Below are 26810 nucleotides of genomic sequence, written 5' to 3' on the forward strand. Positions count from 1 at the left end.
GGTTTGATTGAACATTTTAAAGGCCATCTAAATCTAAATATGCATTTATCAAATAGATAGTTCATAGAGGAATGAAACAAAACAACAAATGAATATTTATCTGTAAATAACTTATCGTTGTAAAATAGCTTTGTGGGAAATCGACTTAACTTTAAAAATAATGACCTTTAAAGCTGTATGGTCCGAATTACAATATTTTTTTCCATCTCGTAAAAACGCTATTAAATCATCGCACGTATGCAGTTATGAGACTGTACGACATATCATAAATTATTTCACCTGTTTTAACCCAAATAATTTGATTTTAAATCGATGTTTACAAATAACCGCGTCACTCTGCCATTTCAAGTGACAGTCACGTGACCAGTTCAAACTTTAAGATCATCGATGGTATTATCTGTGTAAAGCTGTGTATTTTGTTATAACAGTACCGTACCATAAGTTTAATAGAAATAAAAATATCAAATACCTCTTAGTAATTCGTTGTTTTACTCTCTTTCAGCCTTAAAACTAGACAGTTGCGTATGAGTTAATACATCATGTTGGGATTCCCCTGACGCGCGTGTGTCTATTTATAGACGTCTATTATGGGATGATTTATATATGTAGCCACTATATTTACTTTCTAAATAATATTCGCACTGTTTTCTTTTATATGCAGATATTTTCAAGCATGTAATTAAGGGAAAGTTAATAACTTTATAAAGTAATTAATCTGCTTTAAAGTAATTATGTACCAAAAAAATACATGGACATCGGGTCATACAGCTTTACTAAAATGTTACCAAAATATGAGTTGTAATTAGTTTACGGCTTTAGCAAGTGTTTAACGAATCAGGTTGAACTGCGATACCAAACACACCGACATTTCAGTATCATTACAGAGCGATACATTAAATGTATATGACTTCGGTTTGATTGTTTTATACATTGTACCTTAATTATTTTTTATCTTCACAAAATAGACCATGTGTAAGTAATTCTATACAAAATGTATGTTCGATCATTGTTACCATATTGATAAAGTTCTATATGAAATGTAAGAAAATATACGAGTGTTCAGATGTTGCAATTTAGGTATGTATAAACCGGTCCCCTCTGTGCAATATCTGAAGATATTCCCATTTCTCCACCTTGAGAACCATTCATTGGTTCACCCCCACCCCTATATCGGAATCGTAGATAAAATCACCTACCCCACACCTTTTCCCAATGGCACAGTTTATCCTGTTTTGAAGAACTCTACCAGCAAATGAACCTTTTGCTGGTGGAGTGTTTCGACAACAAGCACAACAAATCTTGTATGGCATCGTTATTAAAGCGTAGCGGCTACAGTGTATGTCGAATAACAGTCAAAATGATACGTGGCCTCGTGCTATACATTGAATAGAAACCCGTTTCATTAGAGTGAATCTGTTGTTAGATTTCTCTTTCCATTTATTAGCTCTTCTGAGCCGAAGGCTCAAAGAGCTAATGCTATGGCCATTTGTGCAGTGTGCGTAAACTTTTTAGAAAAAAGCTATAACTCAAGAACCCCTTGGCCAATTTTTATCAAATTTGTTACAGGGTATCATTGGCCCATGGGCTTTCATACATACTAAATAGAGGGATGTGACCCTTTAACAAGGGGAGATAATCAGGAAAATACAAACAAAAGTAGTGGTTGCTAAAAAATCTTCTTCTCAAGAACCACTGGGCAGATTATCACCAAACTTACACATAAGGATGAGGATATGTTGTAGATTAAAAATTGTTCAAGACATTACCCTGGGGCAAAGGGCGTGGTCTCAAGGTCACTTCAAAGTTGACCTAAATTTATATTTCCTTAAATGTTTGATATTTTAGTCATTATAAGGACTAGGATCATCAAATTTTGACAGTTGATGCATCTTAGGACCTTGTGTCAAGTTGTCTCAAAAGTAGGTCACGGTGACCTACTTTTTGAATTTTGCAGGTATTTATTTTAAAATTAATTTTGATGCATATCTTGGACACTTTGAAGCCTATGATCATCAAAACTTGTCAGTTGGTGGATCATGGGACCTTGAAATGCGTCAACTGAAAAATAGGTCACCGTGACCTACTTTCTGAATTTTATGGCTTATCATTTATAGATATATTTTAAGTTGTTATTTCAAATAACGAGAGGTTTAGAATCATCAAATCTTGTAAGTTGATGCATCTTGAGGCCTTGAAACATATTTATTTAAAAAAAGTAGGTCACAGTGACCTACTTTTTGAATTTTGCAGATATTCAAATTTCACATTTTCAATTTTAGATGCATATTTTGGGCACTGTAAAACCTAGGATCATCAAACTTTGTCAGTTGATGCGTCTTCAGTCTTCGGTTTGTGTCGACCAAAAAGTAGGTCACCGTGACCTACTTTTGGTATTTGACAGCTAAATTACTATATTTCAGACACTATTTGACCTACAATCATCAAACTTTGTCACTTGATGCATCTTGAGTCTTCGGAGTGTATCGACCAAAAAGTAGGTCACTGTGACCTACTTTTGGCATTTGTCAGTTATATTTATATATTTCAGTCACTAATTGACCTACAATCATCAAACTTTGACAGTTGATGCATCTTGAGTCTACGGAGTGTGTCGACCAAAAAGTAGGTCACCTTGACCTACTTTTGGAATTTGACTGCTATATTTATATATTTCAGACACTATTTGACCTACAGTCATCAAACTTTGTCAGTTGATGGGTCTTGCATGTTCGAAGGGTTTCGACCAAAAAGTAGGTCACCTTGACCTACTTTTGGAATTGGACGGCTATATTTATATATTTCAGATACTATTTGACCTACAGTCATCAAACTTTGTCAGTTGTTGGGTTTTGCATGTTTGAAGGGTTTCGACCAAAAAGTAGGTCAACTTGACCTACTTTTGGAATTGGACGGCTATATTTATATATTTCAGATACTATTTGACCTACAGTCATCAAACTTTGTCAGTTGATGCGTCTTGCATGTTCAAAGGGTGTCGACCAAAAAGTAGGTCACCTTGACCTACTTTTGGAATTGGACGGCTATATTTATATATTTCAGATACTATTTGACCTACAGTCATCAAACTTTGTCAGTTGATGGGTCTTGCATGTTCGGAGTTCGCTGACCAAAAAGTAAGTCACCATGACCTACGATTGGAATTTGACAGCTATATTTCAATATTCAGATACTAATTGGCTTAAAATCATCAAACTGTCAGTTGATATTTCTTGGGTTCTCAAAATGTGTAAACCAAAAAGTAGGTCACATTGACCTACTTTTTTTGAATTCTTAGGATTTAACTAAAGATTTAGAATACTAAGAGGCTAAGAATAGAAATGGTGGGGTTGTACAATTTATCAGAAGAGCGATTCTAGGCCCTTGGGCCTTTTGTTGATTATGTTTTTGTACCAATCTTTAATTTGATAATGGAAAAAAATGTCGTTAAGTATAATAATTATTGTTAATAAATAAATTTAAAACAAACATCACCGTCGATGGGGCTCGAGCTCGCGCAAAAAGGTCCTACGTCGGTGAAAACACTTCCACCCACGGGAGACACGATAGTTTTGATGTTAAATTTGGGACATACATGTACCTTACAATAATAATTTTCGGGGACTCGAGCAATCTGAAAGAAAAATTAAAACCACTGCTGGACTCGAACCCGCGATCCACAGTTCAGCATTCGATGTGATAACCTACTGAGCTACTCAGCTAGTCAATGGTATTTGAACTAAATAGACAAGTATTGCTGGTATTTATATTTTCATCCACGTTTTAAAAGGAAGTCAGCCTTTATGACAGTGTAGAATAACTCCCTCCTTAACTACAACACTTCACAATCCGTGGGGATCCGGGTTAGAATTAGATCATCAGTACTCCATTGCTTGTCGTAATAGGCGACTAAATGGGGTGGTCCTTCGGATGAGACCGCAAAAACTAAGGTCCCGTGTCACAGCAGGTGTAGCACGATAAAGATCCCTCCCTGCTCAATTGCCATAAGCGCCGAGCATATGCCTAAATTTTGCAGCCCTTCACCAGCAGTGGTGATGTCTCCATATGAGTGAAATATTCTCGAGAGGGACGTTAAACAATACAGCGCTTCACACTTGAGGCGCATTATATTTACATTCTACTTTGATTTCAGTCGGAATTACGTTTTATTTTTATCAAGATCCATACGCACATTGTTCACAACTCCATCGCATTCATGAGGAAATGGCTACCATTACAGTTGTGAAAGATATTAAAGGCAAAATCATTGAAAATGTAAATATCATGAAATGCACACGTCTAACGTTTGATCATTAGAATAGTGCGTTAACATGTCGATATAAAAGTGAACATAGTTCAAAAGGGTTTTACGAAAATTAAGATACGTGAAATATTTATTTCCTGCAGGAAATTGTATGGTTTTAGCAGTAGTTTGACAAGTTTGAATTATTTTCCTTCTTGTACCATTATTTGGAGAAACATTTACACTTTGGGGTAGTGTTGATCTTTTAAATTTGATATTGACATATTGCTTTTATGATCTATTCATTATTAAGGTCATTTGATCAAAACAAAAATGTGTACCATATATCCTTATGTTTTTAGTTAACCAGAAGTGATAAAAGAATTAGATAGGTTACATAAAGAATATGTATTGGTTCCAGCTGACAAAGTTTGTACCAATATTGTCTTTGTATGTCTCATTATTACAACTGTATTTAAACGAGCTTGGATTTAATTCCACAATGGTAATCGTACTTGTACTCCAGGCTCCCTTTCAAAACAGGAAATTCTTCAAAATCACACTTCAGTCACAAACACAATATCCTAGTCAGTAGGACGAGTGAATATGAGTTACCGTACCATATTGGATTCCAAAACTTCACAAACCCCCTTATGAACAAAAACACATTGCCGGATCCAGTAAATAGTCTACCAAGCCTTCAGGAAAATATTTTAACTGTTGTGAAGGAAACACTTCGAACATTGTGTCAGATACACAATGGTGTAAATCAAATGTGTATTTTGAAAAAAAAATCCCTAAAAGATTTAGTAACTTTGAAATCATAAAACTTTTCCCAAATCAACAGCATCACAGCGTATGACTTCAATATTTTACACAACCATTCTTCACGATAAATTATGGACTAGGCTTTTTGACATCATAGCAGCTGCTTCTTCAATAAAGATGGAACAGTGTGTATCTTGTGATCAGTGATTCAAAACCTTACTTTGTTATATAACACTCGCACAAATTCGCTGACGTTGATATTAAAAAGATGCTGGAGTTCATCATCGATACTATCTACGTTGGTTTTGGTGACCAGGTCTTCCAAAAATCTGTAAACATTCCCATGGGCACACAATGTGCTCCTTTATTTGGTAACCTGTTTTTTATGAGGCAGGATTTATTCAAAAGCTTCTACGTGAGAAGAAACACATCTCTTGCTGTGGCCTTTAACTCAAATCTAGATGAAAGGCGAAGATAACGAACAGCGATCAACCTCATATTCGATATATTCAAATGAACTCGAAATAAAAGACACCACAAGTCGTCAACATCTGCTTCACATCTGGATTGTTTATTGAACATACAAATGGGATGATTTCATCTTTTCCAACATCAAATTCCAATATTTATGTACAATATTCCATTATCACCTGTATGATCATTGTCTTTATGTTTCTCAACTGATTTGATACGCAAAAGCATGTTCTGTGTGTGATCAGTTTTTAAATCGTGACAGGCTAATGACAAATGGGTTGATATTACAAGAGTTTCAGTATTTTGCAAATTCTATGGTCGTTATAACTATTTAATTTACAAAAACTTATCATTAGGTTGAATGTTTTCTGACGTGTTTTATATTGATTGTTAGGTCATTTTAGCTCACCTGAGCTGAAAGCTCAAGTGAGCTTTTCTGATCGCATGTCGTCTGTCCGTCTGTAAACATTTTCGACTTCTTCTCTAGAACCACTGGGCCAATTTCAACCAAACCTGGCCAAACGCATCCTTGGGTGAAGGGCTTTCAAGTTTGTTCAAATGAAGGGCCATGTCCCTTTCAAAGGGGGAGATAATTGCAAAAATGGGGTGTGGTCATTTAAATATCTTCTCAAGAACCACTCGGCCAGAAAAGCTGAAATTTACATGAAAGCTTCCTGACATAGTGCAGATTCAAGTTTGATAAAATCATGGCTCCCGGGGGTTGGATGGGGCCACAATAGGGGATCAAAGTTTTACATACAAATATATAGGAAAAATCTTTTTCTCAAAAACCACTGAGCCAGAAAAGCTGATATTTACATGAAGGCTTCCTGACATAATGGAGATTCAATTTTGTTAAAATCATGGCACCCGGAGGTATGATGGGGCCACAATAGGGGATCAAAGTTTTACCTACAAATATATAAGGAAAATCTTTTCAAGAACCATTGCGACAAAGAAGTTGACATTTACATGAAAGCTTTCTGACATAGTGCAGATTCAAGTTTGTAAAAGTCATGGCCTACAGGGTAGGTTGGGGCCACAATAGGGACTAAGGTTTTACATGCAAATATATATGGAAAGTCTTCAGATATGGGCCAAAGTGACTCAGGTGAGCGATGTGGCCCATGGGCCTCTTGTTACATACTAATTTTGATAACTCCGTTTACCAGATCAAGATATAGGGGTTACAGCGGGTGTGACTGGTCAACAGGGTATGCTCCTAAGCAGTTGATCCCACCTCTGGAGTGTCCAAGAGTTTGTCGCACTCTTAATTTTGAATTGTTTATAGGAATTAAAGAGATTGATCACTGTTCGTTACCTTCACTTTTTCATTGAAGAGGACTACGTAAAGATGCACACATGCTCAAAATACTAGTAGTTTTGTTTTGCTCCAATGGTCGTGATTATTGATTCGAATGATGTCTTAAACTTAGGACTGGATGATGACTTTTCCTTTGAAAAATCCGACAGGAAAGTGGGTTTTTTTTTAAATTTTATAAAGAGTATATTCTGTTACCCGAGGTGTATGTGTAATTATAATTGTATAAGCGAGGTTGAACAGGATGTTATGGGGAAAAGTCAGGTTACGTATGCTCAAATGTGCGTTTATTTAATGGCTGCTTTGAGAAAACTTCAGCTTGATGGCGATACCATTTTATAGATCTTCAAACCTAAAAGGGTAGCACCACATGACCATACACATTGGAGAAATGCACATGTTTATGGGATTGGTAATGTGTCAAAATGATTTTAAAATTGTTCTGTATAGTTTGTAAAAAGCAGTTTTAGTGTTTATTTATACATACACGAACATATATTTACCTCTACAGCTCAACAAAAGAAACGCTCAATAAAAAAATAACGAGTTATTCTTCATTTCTTAAAATGACCATCGTTTGTGATCAATCATATACAGAATGTACTGCTGGGTGTTGAACCTTTTCAAGCAATTATAGACAAAAATTCATTTTTGATATAAAAGGGAAAAAACTCGTTGGAATAGATATTATGGCCTTGGGAAGTTGAACAAACAATCCACCCCCCCCCAAACCCATTCAATTTTGTGAACATAAATATGTTTGCCATGCAGATTTTTATCATCGGATAGAGATATTTAATGTGTACTGTACGATATCTCAAAAACATTCGACTCAAATTGTGAAATGAACATAACATCCCTTCAAAGTATTCCCCGCGGTTTGAAATACATAATTTCAATCTCTGAATCCATTTCTGAAATGTGTCACGGTATGCTGATTAAGGTAGACCTCTGAGGCACTGACTGATGGCTGACCCAAGGGCTTGTCGGGACTTGTATCGACGACCAGATAAGAACTTTTTAAGTTTTGGAAAAAGGAAGAAGTAGCATGGGGCTAGATCTGGAGAGTGTGGTGGGTGTGGTAAGACGGTAACCTCCAAATTCAAAAATTGCTTCACAAGCTCAGATGTATGTGATGGAGCATTATCATGAACTAGACGAACATGCCTAAACCCTGACACGGGGCGTCGTTTATGATAATATTTCTTGAGATTTTTAGCTATAACATCTCGGTAATATCGACCTGTAACACTAGTGAACCCATGTTTCGTCACCAGTAACAATATTTGCAAATTGTCTTTGATTGAATTTGGAAAAAAATTTGAGCAATTGCTTAGCGGTTTGTACTCGTACCCGTTTTTGGTCATCTGTCAATATATGCGGCATCTACCTTTCGTACATTCCAAATACGCTTCAAATTGAAATGCACCCGTGATATGCCAACAGCTTTGGCAATATCACGAATCGTGTATCAGCCATCATTTTCAATTATTTCACTGACTTTTTAGACATTTGTCTTGCCTGTTACAGTCACAGGTCGGCCAGATTTTGCTGCATCTTTGACAGACTCTGTGGCAGTCAAAAATTTATTTCTCCATCTACGAACGGTCTCATAAGATACTTTATCAGATCCGTACACTTCTCCCAATTCAGACAAAATCTGCATTACTGAATTACCTAGTTTTGTGCGAACCTTTAAAAAAGCTATAATTTTTTCAATATTCTCAACCCATTTCCCAACCAATTTTACAACAGTGATCAACGACTGGCTCTATTGAAATTACTATAAGTTTAAAACTATGTGGCTCGTGTTTATACTGTTGTAAAGGTATTGAATAGAACTATTCAAGAGTATCATCATCCACGAAATCGTGCAAAGCGTTATCGCGCTGTGGTACAATACACATTACATATCGAACAGCCCTCGTATTTTGTTGCAGTGAAAGGCGAAGATAACGAACAGTGATCAATCTCATAACTCATATAAGCAATACAAAATAGATAGTTGGGCAAACACGAACCCCTGGACACACCAGAGGTGGGCTCATGTGCCTAGGAGGAGTCAACATCCCCTGTCGACCGGTCACACCTGGCGTGAGCCCTATATCCTGATTAAGTAAACGGAGTTATCCGTAGTCAAAATCAGTATATGTATAATTGGATTAAGGTACGAACCTCTGGTGTTATTATCTAGATCAGATTGTGCCTCCTGTTGAATTTGGATTTCTCTAAAAGAATATCTCAAACTTGAATTTGTGTTTTCTTTTATTTGAGCTTGAATAATCAAAATTTGAGTAAAATCTCATATTTAACCGGGTTAACTCCATACGTGGCATAGAAACTAATGTGTTTCCATTAAATTAACACCATATAATAGACATTTTCACAGTAGTTTTGATGTTATTTACTTTTAAACGAACTATATATTTTTGAAAGAACCTTCCGAAAAGGATATCGTAAAAGTTGATTTTGTTGCCATGTCCACTTCAGATGCGTGAATATGCGTATCTGCAATGTACGGGATTTTAAATTTAAGTTTCAACTTTAGTTTATTTTGAGAAATGTCGGCCTGATCAACTACATGAAAGGTTAGATTTTATACGGTATCAGCAAACTTAAAGAAGTCCTTGAAATCATTATAATTATTTTAGCACCACCCTGAAACCAAACCCTTATCCCATAGGATCATGTATTTTACAATTGTGGTAAAGGACTACCTGTACCATCTAAATATCCACTTAGTTTCAATTTAGTATCAATAGCACCAAATAATGTTATTTAAATGTTTTGCACATAAACACTATATACCAAGTTTTGCCCCCCCCCCCCCTGGGGTCAGAACCCCTAACCCGGGAATCATGAAATTTACAGTTTTGGTAGACTGAAGCTTTTCTGCTCTATATCACTATGCATTTAGTTTCTCTTATACATGTGCGGTTGTAGAGAAGATTTTTGATAAATTTTGGGGTGTTTTTTTTTTTTGCCCCGCCAATAAGGCCCCAGGGGTGCAGGAGTCCTTCAATTTACAATTTATGTCCCCCTTGTCCCAAAGATGTTTCATACCAAATTTGAAAAGAATTGGAATAGTAGTTATTAAGAAGAAATTAAGGATGTATGCTACAGCAGAGAAATTTGATATGGATGATAAGTGGATAATATTTACAACAATATTTTAAAATTGAAAACTTTCAAATGAACTTTATTTAGTTAAAAAATGCAGTTTTAGTAGAAAGCAATCTGAAAGAAAAATTAAAACCACTGCTGGACTCGAACCCGCAATCCACAGTTCAGTAGTCGACGCACTAACCTACTGAGCTATTCGGCTAGGCGATGCCTTTTTTAAATGAATAGGCAAACATTGCTAATATAAATATTTTCTTCCATGTTTTAAAAGGAAGTCAGTCATAATGGTGATGTAGAGTATCTCCTTAAAAATGTCCATTTGTTAACGCACGACGACGGACGACAACCAATTGCAATAGGTAACCTGAGTTTAACCCTTTCTCTACCGGCACATTTTAGAGGTTTTTAAAGACTAAATGACAATATTTTTACATCGAATAAAATCTGCATGTATCACGATTTGGGATAGGCATATGACATATAATTTTGTTAGGAATTGGACAGGGAATAATTTCTGATAAAGTTTGTCAAGGTATCCCATGACCTCAAAGAGAGCTACGGGGTCAAAGGTCATACATGTGCACATTTTTGCATTTTTTTTCTCTCTGAAATATATATATTACGACCCCTCTCACTAGATTAGAGTCAAAAATAGGAAATTCTAAATGTATGAGCTGATGAGCCTTTGAAAATACTACAAACACATCACAATCAAATTAATCAATTTTATTGACAAACAAATATTTTTGGTTGCTAAGTAACAACACTCGTAGTACAATTTTGACCATAATTTGCCTTTCTACATATATTTGACACAATTTAAACACAATTACATTGAGTGTTGATTAGTAAATGTCACATTATTTTAAAAAATATAATCTTTAAATAAATGTTAATCATTTTAAAAGGTTTTTAACAAAAAATATGATGAAGAGAATTAAGGTCAAAGGTCATAAAATGGAAACTTTGTACTTTATATACATTGTACATATCCATCATTTTCTAATAATATGACGTTTTGTCATTATGTTCCACTAAATAGAATAAATCTTGCAACATTAAAACAAAGATCTTTATTGTTAATCTAAAATAATTAATTTTTTGCATTCAAATATATTTGGTTGCTAAGCAACAGGAGTTACAGCACCTTATCAAATGTTATCAAAAAGTACTACCCGTTTTTCCTCTGTAAGTGCAACGTATACGAATGTTCAAGTACTAACTTTCAATCACTAGATTTAAATGTACTTGCATCATATTTAACAAAATGTTCTTATATTCAACCTTTTAAAACTTATTTCTAGACATCATTCCTGATACACTGTACTGGGTTGTTCCGATAGGGGCATGCATTGACCAATATCTGTCTATCGACTGGAACTTCACAGCAAACATGTATAAGATAATGCACAAAAATCTGGAAAAAAAGAATTTCTTAATACTTAGCCCTAAATACTAATGTATTGTCAGAGCTTTTGAATGCTCAAATGGCTCTGTAAATGTTTTCTATAGTCAAGTCCCTCTGAAAATTACTAGTATGCATTAATTACTTATGAAATTTTATCAGAGGTAATTATAGTACACATCTAATAAATGTGTTAGACGCACAGCAAGATTAATTTTGGTAAAGATAATCTTTTTATTATGCATTTTATTATTCGTTTTAAACTGAAAATCACTCACAATATCGGTACTTTAAAACTAGTACTACCTGTACAATTACTCTTCAGTGAGAGGATGCGAACTTCCTTGGGAAGCATAATGACAATCCTTCCCCCTAGATATGACCATCTCAGCATAATGGTTGGTGGCAATACAGATGGAGAAAACCAAATCTTCTGTCAAAAACAGCTTACTAAAATCTGCAGTTCTCTGAATAATCGGGTCCCGTATCTGAAAGGAAATTGCAAATAAAATCAGTATTGGCCACCATACCTTTTTTGTCAGCATTTAGAAAAATTGTTATACCTTATAATTAGAAACAGAATAATGATTTTCCATATTTTGTCTCTTTGTATGTATGTGATACCTAGTAATGCAGTAAAAAAAAAAACCAGTTAAACACGCATTTCAGTGTATCATGATGCCATGATTCCATTTGTGAATGTATGATCTGGATTTATTTATCATTATTTATTGTCAACCAAATGTATACAGATTTAACCCTATATTTAACCTCAAAGAGTCATACCAACTGAATGTCAGGTTGTCACTCTGAATGAAATGCCACAGTTCTTGGATCAGGTGTCCCTGTGTCCTTCACATAAGCATCCTTCCATCGCATGCCTGGATTTGCCAGCAGAATGTCACTAGCGGACGATACCTGGGAACTTCCCACTAAATATTGGGATGTCAATACCCTTTTTAAAGATGAAAAGAAATTACAATTAAGAATTGTTGTTTTATGTTTTAAAGCAAAATATAAGTTTCATGGTAGCAAGGGACAGTTTCGCACTCAAGTACAGCTCAAATTTATTGAAAGATAGAGATGTCCTGTATTTGAAGTGACATTTGGTAGGGGATTGCGTACGTACATGTGTTAGATATGAATGGAATATTTTATTATACATCGCAAGTGTAGCAGAGTGCGTAATGAAAAAAAATATGCATGATGTAGGTGTCAGCATTATGCCTAGCATATACATTGGGAGGGGGGGGGGTACTGAAGAAATTCGGGTTAAAACCTACAGGGTCTAGCGAAAATACTGCAACTCTGAGGGAAAGCATGTGACCCCAGATATAAAAGTAGAATTGAATTGGTTCTTCATGGTACACAGTGTCTAAATCCCCTTGCATGGTACTCTGGTGGGGTGTGCATTTAGTCGAAATTAGAGAAAATCTAGGCAAGATCACAGCTCATAGCATACCAGTACCAGCATGTATGGATCACATGTAATTAATGGTCATAATCTACTCAGTGTATATAAAATACATGAATTTGGATAAAAGAGAAATCTATATGATTTTCATTAGCCTGTCATAATCAGACTTTGATGTTACGTACCCCCCCCCCCCCCCCCCCCCCCATTTCGACCCAAACACATTTCGTTTATATTTCTGTTACAATATGAAGAAAATCATTCAAATTATGATAATCATTACAATTCATAGAAAGATAAATTTTAATAAACATGGGAAAATCCTGGAAAATAGCCCTCTCACCAGCGGCCATGAATGCCCAGTCTGATTAAAACCACACCATCCCCCTTCTCATTGTACACTAAATCCACCCACTTCTTACACTCGCGCGTCAGGTACGGAGAGAATTCTGGAAAAAGGGGGGTGTTAATCAGATGGATTGATGCCGGACCAGGACAGATTAAATGATGTTAGCTCTTAATAAACAATTGGGTGTTATTCACTTGGTTTAGATATCATAAAATATAAATATTTTCTTTCATGAAACGACAAATTATGGCATCAAATCGCGTTGATTAATTGTGAATTTTTCATAACATAACAAAACTGAAATTTTTTTTCTAGTCGGCCATGTGGCTACATCAACTTACATGTACATGTTTATATTGAATGCATGATCGTTTGGGTCATCCTGCACATAAATTCCAGGGCATCTTCTTCTGACATCAGGTCGCTTTAAAGATGTAAAATACAAGCCTTCGCTGTTACAGTGAAGCTGTGTTGTTTTCGTTGAAAGGGAAACACGTGTGTTCCCCGTGCACACTTTCAGAAAACCCCGCGGGGCCCGCGATCCCGATCACGGAAAAATAAAACTACAGGCCTATAGGCTATATGCGAACTTATTTTTAGTTTTATTTGTTTGGCAGGGGGGAAATTATTCCTATTCCGAACAATTATAACGTTTATATCTGAAATTGGAGTATTTTATTTATCTTTTATTTTTAAATTTACTCTGCCGATGTAACATTCTCAATAGGTGTTTTATGAAGTTACATGTAGGTTGTGTAACCAATATTCGTTTTATGCTTTTTAAAAAAAGCAGAGAATACCTGGCTGATTATTTCATACATATGTGTATATTGTTTTAGTGTATCAAAAGGTACTGAATTTACTAAAAGAGGACAATACAATTTTTTTATTTTTTTTTATTTTTTATATATATTTTTTTTTTAAACATACACACAGTATATATATACATACATTCTGCAAAGAAACTTGTACAAAATGTTTAGAAGAACTATCAAAGGTATATGTATATATTATTTTCTGAGAGAGAGAGAGAGAGATGAGTTCAGTCATTATTTAATATATTTTAAAAGGGTACATATATATTGAAATTTATAAAAAAGATAATTTTCAAACAAAACAAAAAAAACAAAAAAAATAAACAACAACAGCAAACAAACACTCAATGAAATAATTGATTCCAGCGGTTCCAGCAGGTGTCAAACAAATCTTTTTCACCATTTTTATATGCAATATGTCTTTGAGTTTCATAAAATGTGTTCATTAGCGATATCGCAACATTTACATTCAGTGTCTCCCCCTTACACCTCATAGTATAGATATAATATTTCAGCCAAAGAACAAGATTATTTTTTATAGTTTTCTTTTCATCCAAAAATCCAAAAATAAAATTATTTTTTGTTATTGATATTTGAAGATTGGTCTTATGTTCCATAAAAATATGATTTAATAGAGGCAAGACCAGAGTTTTGATAACAGTAATTTTTCCTATTGGTGTCAAATGTCTTTTCTCCCATTGATTTAAGATTGATTTTATTCTGCTTAGCTTTGGCTGATAATTTAGTTTTGACATGTTCTGTAATTCTACATCAAAATTAATTCCAAGTAGAGTAAACTTACAAGTCCCCCAATTCAGATGAAAGTCTTTAGAAAGGGTATCCTGACTATATTTTTTTTATCCAATCCATACTGTATTGGTTTTTGAAAAATTAACTTTTAGTCCTGGCATTTCAGAGAAGTGTCGCAATACTTTTATTGTTTCTAGAAGAGATTCCTTGCTACCATCAAGTATAATTGATGTATCATCGGCTAGTTGTGAAATTTTCTTTTCATTGTTATTTATAGTTATACCTTTAATACTTTTATTTTCTCTTATTTGTATAGCTAAAATTTCTGCGCAAAGAAGAAAAATATAAGGTGATAAAGGATCACTTTGTCTACATCCTCTTTGAATGTTGAAAGATGCCGAGAGATTGCCACCTTGGTTAATAGTAGATATGATGTTATGATAGAATAATTTCACCCATTCATGAATATCAGGTCCAAACTTAAAATAAATTAAGGTCTTTTGTATAAAATTCCATGAGAGGGTATCAAAGGCTTTCTCAAAGTCAATAAGTAGTAAAAGACCTGGGATTTCTTCTTCTTCAGTATACTGCATAATATCATAAATTAGTCGAGTATTTTCTCCTATATACCTATTAGAAATGAAGCCAGTTTGATCAGGATTGATAAGTTTATCCAAGTATATCTTTAATCTATTTGCAATGGTACCAGAAGCTATTTTATATATAGTGTTCAGAAGTGTAATTGGACGCCAGTTTTTAAGATAGTGTCTTGGTTTGTCTCCTTTAGGTAAAAGTGTAATAATTCCATGTCTCTGTGTTATTGACAGAGTGCCATTTTCATATGCATAGTTGATAGACCTTACAACAAATGTACCAAGGTATTTCCAAAAAACCTTAAAAAACTCAGCTGAGAACCCATCAGAGCCTGGTGATTTATTTGCTTTCATTTTACTTAGTGTTGTAGAAGCCTCCTTCAATGTAATTTTACCTTCTAAAAGCATAGATTCCTCTCTGGATAACTTGGGAATATCCTCATACTTTAATTCCGAATTTAAGTCAACTATGTTTATTTCCTGGTTAGGTATTGAATATAAATTGTCATAAAATTGCTTTGTTTCATCCAATATTTCAAACTGGTCTTGAATTATCTCCCCACTATCTTTTATAAGTTTGGGATATTATCTTACTAGTAAAATTTCTTGATTCTAAACTACAAAAATAATGTGTTGGTTTTTCTCCTTCTTCTGTCCATTTTGCTCTGCTTCTTACATATATTCCTTGAAGTCTATGGTTTCTGAGTTTTTCCAGGTTTTATTGTTTTTCATTTAGTTCCTCTATATTGTGTTCAGAACTATTTTGTTCTAAAACCTTAATTTCTTCTATTAATTTTTTTCCTTCTTTCACTTGTTTATTTTTTATATATGCAGAGTAAGAAATGCTTTTTCCTCTTATTTCCATAAGTAAAGTTTCTAGGAATAACTGATCGTTAATTGTGAAACATACATCTTCATCTGACACTGTATCAAGATTATTAAAATCATAAACAGGAACTGCATATTGTTTTTTCAAATTCAAAATAACCTCTCTGATACAATCTAGATATTCCTTATCACCAAGTAAAGAATTGTTGAATTTCCATAAGCCTCTTCCCTTTTTAAAATCATTGAAAGTTAAATTCAGTGTTATCATAGAATGATCAGACCTGTAACTTGGTTCAACTGTACATGTATTAAGACAAGGTAGCAATGACTCGGACATGATAAAAAAGTCTAATCTACTTTGTTTAAATGGGTTTTTCTTTCTCCATGTGTACCTGCGAAGCGATTCATGGAGTTGTCTAAAAGGATCCATATAGTTATATCCTTCCATAATTTCTAGTACTTTTTCTCTAGCCTTTGGGTTATTAATAGATTTGTAATTATAGCAATCTAGTTGTGGATTTAATACTAAATTGAAATCTCCACACCATATGATATTGCTACAGTTCATTTCTTCAATGGACTGTTGAATATTTTCATAAAAATTTGGTGAATCAGTATTTGGACCATATACTGTACATAAAACAACCACATGACCCTCTATACATACCTTCAGTATGTGATAATTTCCATCTTTATCACCCTTTTCCAAACATACTTTAAAATCAAAATTGTTATTAAAAAGTATTGCTACCCCTCTTGAATTCGAAGTAAAGGAACTAAAGTAGCATTGGTATCCCCACATATTTCTCACATCATTCTCTATTTCATTGTAAAAATGGGTGTCTTGAAGACAATATATATTATAGTTTAGACTTCTTAAATAGTTAAAAATATTTCTTCGCTTTGCGATATCGCCTAGACCTTGACAATTTACAGATAATATTTTAATTCCCATCAATTATTGAAAACAAGCTAGGTGTCGAGACCTGCTGGAAGCTGAACCGAAATGAAATAAACGATTCCCTGCACGCATGTATACAGACTGAAAAAGAGGGAGACGATAGTAAAGAAGGCTAAGAAAGAGAGAAACGAAAGCATATGAAAGAAATAAAGCATTAAAATATATATGTAATGACAACTAGTTCTTGTTACTCTTTTTTTTTTTTAAATACAGGCAAGTGTCCTACTTGGTTATTTGTTTTGTCCAATATAAACCGGAAGATCATAGAAGGGGCATAAGTTCCAGAACAGCCTCGTATATATGATCGGAAATAGTATTCCCGGAAAGGAAGCTCATCGTTTCACGTTTGCTATTTTTTCCTCGATTTCGTCAAAGATGTCGAACAACACTCGCTTTTCTCCAATTTGTCCATACACACGGCCGTTGAAATACCAAGCTGATTTGACATTTTCGTTTTCCAACAACGTATTAATCAGCTGCCCATTAAGTTGAGTCACATCGTCACAGAGACGAATTCCATTTTGGGTGGGTTTTTTCACTGTTGATCGATGTTTCATGATTCTCGATTTTAAAGAATTCTTAGTAAGTTTCATAAGAATCGGTCGTTGATAGCAGACTTCCGGTAATGGCCCAGAGTGCGGTACACGTTTAGGTGCTCCGTAGTTCAGGCAAGTGTCTACGTGTCTTTGATTAATGTTAGGCGACAATTAATGTGATATAGACTATAAGTATATATTGTTGCCAGTGTTAGACATGTATTTGGACACGTGCTGGTATGTATATGCAATATTTAGTAGGCACTCCTTTTGCGTTGCCCTGTTTGTACGCGCCACCGGTCAAATTGACCGGTACGGTAGAGAAGGGGTTCAGGAGACCTAAAAAGGCGAAACTTTGTTTTTGAACTGTTTACTTCAAGTACATTGAATTCTTCCTTTCAAGGAAATCCCTAATAATTAGCTTGATTAAAGATTATAAACGATTCAACAAATATCTGACATTTAACGCCAAGGTATAAAATTCATTTCAAAATGTCTGATGTTGAAGAGGTAAGTAAAATTGATACGTGATCTTCGTGTCTCTGGTACTGTTATATAAAACATCGATCCTTTCACCAGCGGTGCACTGTTAAACAGTGGTGATTAAGGATAATAAGGATCCATTAATATTCAATAATAAGACATCGGGTCTTTATCTGAGATCAATGTTCTACAGACAGGATGGTTGGTATTGGTAGTTATTGACCAGAGTTCAAGATAATTACACAATTATCAAATTATTGTATGTTGGAGGTCAATGATTCAAAAGAATATTACCGATAGCATGATAAACATTGCACCTTGACACATTTACACGTACACGGCAGCTAGGGAAAATGTTCCAGATCTGTTTCTGATTGTAAGTTTATATTGATCGTTGTGAAGTAATGTGACTTCTGATATAAATGAAATTATTTGTTCAATGAAATATGCAATTTTCTTAATTAACAACTGTTATGTGCATGTTGCTATCGTCTTGCGGAATATTTCTGGGTTTTTCCATCTCTCCATCTTAGGGCATGATATACCTTTATGAAAGCTTTTGTAGCACGTTCAAAATTTGGTCATGCTATTTTTCATTATTTAAAAGCTAGTTTTATTGAATTCAATGAGCTATCCCAAACTTCCCTCCTCTCTTGAAGTATTCATCTAATAAGAGCATATTTATCACAGAAATCCCAAATACACCATTTCTTCTTCACTTTTCGTGACATGTGGTCATCAAGTGTACAATTTTTCACAATGCTATCTGTCCTTGACCTTTTATAGATTTATCTACTATCCATTTGTTGGCGTGTATTACAGGATTCTTCGATTTCACGTTAGTCCGAGTTTCCAGTGAGTTATGCCAATTTCTAAATTTAATTATGCGTTTGAAAAGAACTAAATGACGCGACGTTTCAAAGGCTAGAAGTAATTATCTAATTTATGGTGGTCGTTGTCAGCTTCCTTTACCGATAACTTCACCTTGACACAGTTACTGTAACTCAAACATGAAAACAGAACGGTGACATAAAAAAGGTTGAGGATTGAAACGTTGTTAATCACCTAAATCCCCGGCGTATTATGTCATCATCTTGGCCTCACAGTCCAATAGAATAATGGCTACAATCAGATACAAAAATATAGCATTTGTATATTCTGCCAGAAAAGTAGGTTACATCATTTCAAATTCAGAGTTTGTTAACAAACTGGATCACCTGTAGTCAAGACTGCTGAATGCAACCGTTTGTTCTACGTTTACATGTTAAATTCAACGAAAAATGAACAAAAAGCGTGTACATGTGTACACGAAAAGCGTGTACATGTGTGTACACGAAAAGCGTATACATGTGTGTGCACGAAAAGCGTGTACATGTGTGTGCACGAAAAGCATGTACATGTGTATGCACGAAAAGCATGTACATGTGTATGCACGAAAAGCATGTACATGTGTGTGCACGAAAAGCGTGTACATGTGTGTACACGAAAAGCATGTACATGTGTGTGCACGAAAAGCATGTACATGTGTATGCACGAAAAGCATGTACATGTGTGTGCACGAAAAGCGTGTGCATGTGTACACGAAAAGCGTGTACATGTGTATGCACGTATCCCTGTATCTGTAATTATAGTAGATTTGTCAGGTTAATATGTTTGTATTCATATTCAATTTCGTTGTACTCATATTAAGATTTCTTCGGATCTTCCACTGTGTGACCTGTTGGTATTTTCATTCAAAAATGTTGTGCGTTCCTTGTGTTATGTCCTCCACAAATTTAGACCTTTGTACGACGCTCAGAGCGATAGCATTTGGGGTTCTTCATTGTACTGACCGTGATAGGCGACCTCCGTTGTTAAGGGTATGTCCGAAAGATCTGTGATTTTCACTCCACTTTGCCGGACGCTTGGCAAAGATCGAGAATCTAATCCAGGACCTCCTGCTTGCCAAACGAGATCTCGAGTCCCATTCAAAATTAGTTCAACTATAAAGACAAAGAATTGCGAGCCGAAATCCCCAGTCCCATTCAAAAACAGTTCAACAATAAAGACAAAGAATTGCCAAGCGAGATCTCCAGCCCCATTCAAAATTAGTTCAACAATAAAGACAAAGAATTGCCAGTCGAGATCTGCAGTCCCATTCAAAATTAGTTCAACGATAAAGACAAAAAATTGCCAAGTTATTACATTTGTGTGTATTATATAACCGAGGCCACGATGTTGTGTTTAGTACTGCTTTTCTCGTATTTAATAGCTAGGACTGGCGGGGATCCGTAGCCAATGCCACGGTTAGAGATCTATGCCAGTGTTATTGGTCGTAAACCAAACAGAGAACAGGTTTTTTTGAATATATATGTCCAGATCACATCCCCGATTGATGGCGGATTAGTTTTGCCGATTCTTAATTGCTTGATAATCTATCAGTTTTTCAAGTGTCATGAGCAAGTGATTATGACTACTCACAGATCAGTCGCGTGCCGCAACCTTTGTGATGAAATATCAACGTCATTGTTGAGAGTTTTCCTCCTTAATGTTTGCTAGAATACAACGCAGTAATATTTATTGTGTGAACTTTGAACCTGATATTCAATCAATTTTGAACTTGCTGTTTTATTGTTTTCAGAAATGTCCTCTCATCTACCTGGCATATTATATAATCTTTCCGAATTCCATTAGCACATTATATAGCATTAATTTCGTGCACACTATTAGTATTACATAAATCTGAAAATCAAAGTTAGACAGAATACAAGTATGAAAGATGTTTCTAAACTGACGAATTAGTTTCGTTGTTCGTGACTTATCATGACCCGCAGCAAAATAAGGCGAGTATAATGCATACGCCATGTGTTCATTTCCGTTCAAGATCCAGAGTTAGGTGACACGCGAGATAAAAGCAATCACATAAAGTACACGTCCCTCCGATCACAGACTTAACTGACACTATCAGTCGGTATCGATCTCATCCAATGACTCCGTAAACGGTTCAACTGGCGTGAAATGTTTCTTTTTCTTTGAACAAAAGTTCACCCAGTCTTTCCGGAAATTGCATAGAAGTATGACAAGAAGTAAATGGTCGTTGTGTATGTATTATGTAGTTTTATTGTTACAGTTTATTAGATACCTGATGGAACAATCACAAAGGGGAATTCGTTACCTTATTTGAATATTGTGGATACTATTCGAAGTGACCATCGAAAGTCGGAAAATCATAAACTATATGCTATGACTTTGCCAATCTTTATCAGATCAACGAGAGATGATTAGCGGATGTGACGTACTTGTAACTCGTGCTATTGCTTTCTCTTTTCACAATCGTATCGGTAGTGATAAATTATGGTACCATAAAACTGATATTCTTAGGAAAGAAGTAATATTTACGATCAATTTACGTCTTGCGGTTGTGCCGTAGCAAAATGCCATTCTATTTTGTTTACATGGATTTTTCTCATTGCATATGGTTCTTAGGCAAAGATAATGTCAGTAACGGGGAAAAAATGTAAAGATTCGGTTTGTCAGGTTTTTATGCAGATATTTCTTCCTACATTCGGCAAAATACTGACACTCTAGAACATAGTGTTCATCAGATGCATGTAGTTAAATCTATTTCATCCTTATTATATATATGAAAAGTCCATACCATCTTCCAATCTCGAACGGTAGACGATGATTTGTAGTTCTAAATGTAATGAATATTATTCAAGCCTATTAGGTGATACAGTTAAATATTTTTAAGTCCGAAAGTTTTGAAGGTACCTTCTCCATGTATCTGGCTTTTAGACGAATTAACTTAAATATACTGATCTTTTATGCTATCGTCCCGTGGGGATCCGGGTTGAATAGGTCCTTGTCGTAAGAGGCGACTAAACGGGGCCCCGGTCCTTCGGATGAGACCGCAAAAACAGAGGTCACGTGTCACAGCAGGTGTGGCACGTAAGCTCCGAGCATAGGCCTACATTTTGCAGCCCTTCACCGGCAATGGTGACGTCTCCACATGAGTGAAATATTCTCGAGAGGGACGTTAAACAATATATAATCAATCAATCAATCTTTTATGCTATCAAAAGATGAAATTCTTCACGCTTAAGTTTTAAACACATTTAATATCTAAGTCTTTGGGATGAATGAATATTAATTATCATATCTATGCCTGAAATCTAAATTTTCTCAACAACTTTTACAGAGATTCATTCCTGAATCCAGTAAATGTTCTACCAAGCCCTTATCTTTGATACGTACAGATATATTTTAAACTGCTTTGAAGGAGAAACTTCAGACGTATTGTACCACAACATACGCGAGAAGTGATGTAAATTAAATCTGATTCTGCGCACAAGAACTTCGAAGTTTATATTAAATAGGTATTAGAGTTTCTCACTTACAATATCTACGTGGTCTTTGGTGATTAGGTCTGTTGGAATTCCCATGGGCACGAATTTTGCTCCTTTATGAGCCGACCTGTTATATATTCTTATAAGGCAGAATTTATTCAAAAGCTTCTACATCAGAATAAATGATATCTTGCTGTGGCATCGGTCGCGGTAACTCCGCGGTAGAGCGTGCCATCGAGGCGTCAAACCAAAGACATAAACATAGTTACATGTAGTGGTTGCTCCTTCGCCAACCGCTCGGTATTTAGAAATGACAATCTCGCTGCTTTCGCATGTGACCTTAAAAATGGAGGTCCTGTGTCGCGACAGGTGTTGGCACGTTAATGAACCCTCACTTTTACAACCGTAAGCGCTAAACATGGGTCTAAATTTGTGGTACTTCTTTTACAGCTGGTGACCTCTCACTGTGTAAACAATTCTTGACAGGACATAAAACAATCAAATCTCTTGCTGTGGCCTTCAACTCAACGGTTGGATATATCAACGACGTTTTATCTATTAACAATACTCATTTTCATTCATATATCCACTCCAAATATCCCAGTGAACTCGAAATAAAATACACCACAGTCTTCCACATCTGCTTCACACTTGGATAATTTATTGAAACAGATTTTAATCATAAACTGAAAATTCAACTTTATGACAAACGGGATGATTTCAGCCTGTTCGTCGTTAACTTCCCATATTTATGTAGCAACATTCAATTATCACCTGCATATAGTGTTATGTTTCTCAAATGATTCGATACTCGAAGGCATGCTCTGCGTATGATCAATTTCTAAATCGAAGCAAGCTAATAACAAGTAGGTTGGTGTTACAGGGACTCCAAAGGTCTCGTTTGAAGTCAGGATTTCGTATATTCTTTGGTCCATGTAATGATATTATTTGTAAATACAAAATATCACTGGGTTGAATGCGTGTTTCATACCCATTGATAGACTGTTCTTTACATACTAATCTTAACTAGGATTACTCCGTTTACCTAATCGAGATTTCCATGGGTATCCGAGTTAGAATAGGTCCTCAGTACCTTACTTGTCGTAAGAAGCGACTAAATGGGGCGGTCATTCACATGAGACCTCAAAAACCGAGGCCCCGTGTTACAGCAGGTGTGGCCTGATAAAGATCTCTCCCTGCTCAAAGGCCATGAGTGTCGAGCATAAACTTAAATTTTGCATCCCTTCACCGGCCATGGTGACGTCTCCATGTGAGTACAAAATTTTCAAGAGGGGCGTTAAACAACAACCTGCTCAGTAATCGATATTTAGGGTACACAAGCGGGTGTGACCGGTCAGCAGGGGATGCTTACTCCTCCTAGGTACTTGATACCACCTCTGGTGTGTCCAGATGTCTGTTTGCCCTACTCTGAATTTTGTATTATTTATAGGTTTCATTCTAATATTTAACTACAAGAGTATTATTCTCGTTCTGATGCATCTTTTGGTATATTCCTTAATATCTCTTTGATGAAATATGTCAGAATATTTTTTAAAGGAATTGACGCATCCCCAATTTGCCTATTTTCCGAAATTTGAAATCCACAAACGACACCCTTAGTTCCTTACTGACTTTGAACGTCCTATGTTTGTGCTGATGAATGGACGAGTCAAGCATTAGCTCGCGGCTGTTAAACTGTTCATGCAACAGCTGGTCGGGTACACGTTTCAGGTAACGCAAAGGCATAAAGTAGATTAAAACCTAAGTCGCATATTCTTAACTTCATCAAGGCAATTTCCATGACATGTAGATTGGTAGAAATAAGAATAGAAATAATATTCGTTTATTAATGTTAAATATCTTTGTGGGTAGTTTTTTCTATTTCTATGTACAGGCACATGTGGCCTCAATACGGTTTATAACTGCATTTACATGTGATAATATTAAATGTCGTTGCCAAAATTAAACTAGCAATTGGCAGACAAATTTTGTCAAATGTAGGAAATAATAAATTCGTCCATAAGCTTAACAGAGATGTTTTCATGTAATGGTCGTTGATATTGTTAGCAGATATTTATAGCTCTATTCAGTGTTCTATATCCCTAAGTGACTGCTAAAAACCCCTAACAACCAAGTAAAGAAGATTAATCGCATCCTATTTGCAGAAGAAGAAACAGCTGAGGACAGCGCTTAGCTTTCGTTGTCGTTTTATTAATTTCCTCAACCTTGTAAAGAACTCTGTGGTGGTGCTAATAATGATATGACACTTTGTCTTCAGAAATTTTCTGGATCTTAACGAAATTATTTCTTCTACAGAACTACATAGCCGAGCCACTAACGTACAATTTATCTGAAAATAAAATTTTGTTGTGTCTACGTGACAAAGGGAACTGAACTTTCTGTCTATACGTGACAAAGGGAACTGAACTTTCTGTCTATACGTGACAAAGGGAACTGAACTTTACCATAAGTCTGTAGAAAATATATCTCCAACACAAATTGAAAAAAAAATTCTCACTAGATTTTCACAATAAAGTAAGGTTAATACGTTCAGATCAAATTTCGCAACTGCGATGAAAATAGAAGGAATTTACATTTTGAAGGATTAGTCCCCGACACCAAAGCATCTCTCTGAAACATCATAAGGTTAATGGATAGGAGAGGACTGTTTTGGTTATATACTCGATCTCTGAATATTTCATTTATTCCTCTTCATTTTTACTTAACCGTAAATTACAAATTATTAAGTAAGTTTATGCATTACATCGACATTGCACAATAATTGATGCATCGAAGTTGGAGGCAAGGTCTACAATGAGGAGACATCTGACGTCATTATCAGAAGGCTAAGACAATTAATTATTGACTAATAATAGGACTCATATATAATTAAGAGAGTCTAATAGATAATTATTGACTAATAATAGGACTGATATATAATTAAGTGAGTTAATAGATAATTATTGACTAATAATAGGACTGATATATAATTAAGTGAGTTAATAGACAGGAAATAAGAAGCTGCAGTTCGATATATCTATGGTACCAGAGGAGTAGATGCATAGAAATAGGCGTTTCAGCAGATATGAGTTCTACGACGATTTATTTGTGACGAACATTTAAAAAGTGTCTCATTTGATCTGTCTCCGGAACCATTAAACTTGGACGAGCTAACTTTTGGTCTAAATCCCACCTTTTCGCTATAAAGTGAGACTCATATTTTTGGTCTGAATCTCACCTTTTAATTGTAAAGTGAGACTTATACGTTTGGTTTAAATATTTATACTTTTGGTCTGAATCTCGCCTTTTAATTATAAAGTGAGACTTATATGTTTGGTTTAAATATCTATACTTTTGGTCTAAATCTCGCCTTTTCACTATAAAGCGAGACTTATACTTTTGGTCTAAATCTCACGTTTTCTCTGTAAAGTGAGACAAACTTTTGGTCTGAATCTCGCCTTTTAATTATAAAGTGAGACTTATATGTTTGGTTTAAATATCTATACTTTTGGTCTAAATCTCGCCTTTTCACTATAAAGCGAGACTTATACTTTTGGTCTAAATCTCACGTTTTCTCTGTAAAGTGAGACAAACTTTTGGTCTAAATCTCGCCTTTTAATTATAAAGTGAGACCACTGCACTCGACTCACGTCCGAATCTTCTTTCCAGTTACGAAAAAGGACGATGGCGACCCGACTGTCTGTACAGTGTCAATTCTCCAAGACTACATTTCCGTAAAATATCTCGTGACCAATTAATCTGGATTAAAAGTAATGAAATCACAACTAAATACAAATTTAGTAACTATGTGTACTTCATTACTTTATCAAAGAAATTTTCGTTTCTGTAGAAATCCTGAATTTTAGTTATATTTCGGATAATCAGTTATTTATCAAATGATAAAACATTCCATTATATTAAAAAGAATTCCATCAATATTGTTTAAAACCTAGTAGTTGACGTTGGTAAGTACATCTGATCCAAATTCACGGACATTTGCATAAAAAGTAGATTTTTTCCTTCACAAATATCGATATTGTTAACTGCAGTACAGTATCAGTGAAGAACTTTGCTCCTAAAACTGTTGACAAATTGTTAACATACTTAGGCCAGACCTTGATGTAATATGACACACAAGACGTTATCCTAATATAACTGCTTTGAATTGATATACCTGGGGAGAAAATATAAAACTAGTCAGATGAACGATATTGTTAGATCTATGACTTTTCAGTAAAGACAATTAAATCTCTTTCACTGCTAAATTTTATATTATTGATAGGGTGCTGGATTCCAAACGTAACTGCCATTGATACTGCTGGCTGTCTTAGGTTGTTCACCTTTCGGTTCTTTGGATTTCCTGTTAAAACCGCAGTTTATGAAAACATTGATTTAAAAAATTGTAGATGGAAAAGATTAACA

General features: G+C 35.1%; 1 long non-coding RNA gene across 1 annotated transcript; it reads right to left on the bottom strand.

Annotated features, from left to right (window-relative positions):
* Positions 1-11031: 11031 nt before the first annotated feature.
* On the bottom strand, positions 11032-12432 carry LOC125669889 (uncharacterized). The gene is made up of 3 exons (XR_007368047.2): positions 12118-12432; positions 11638-11819; positions 11032-11343 (listed from the first exon to the last, which is right to left on the bottom strand). It is a non-coding gene; the product is annotated as an uncharacterized LOC125669889 (long non-coding RNA).
* Between the last annotated feature and the right edge of the window lie 14378 nt (positions 12433-26810).

The sequence above is a fragment of the Ostrea edulis genome, chromosome 4 (assembly GCF_947568905.1).
Source record: "Ostrea edulis chromosome 4, xbOstEdul1.1, whole genome shotgun sequence".
Taxonomy (NCBI): Eukaryota; Metazoa; Mollusca; class Bivalvia; order Ostreida; family Ostreidae; genus Ostrea; species Ostrea edulis.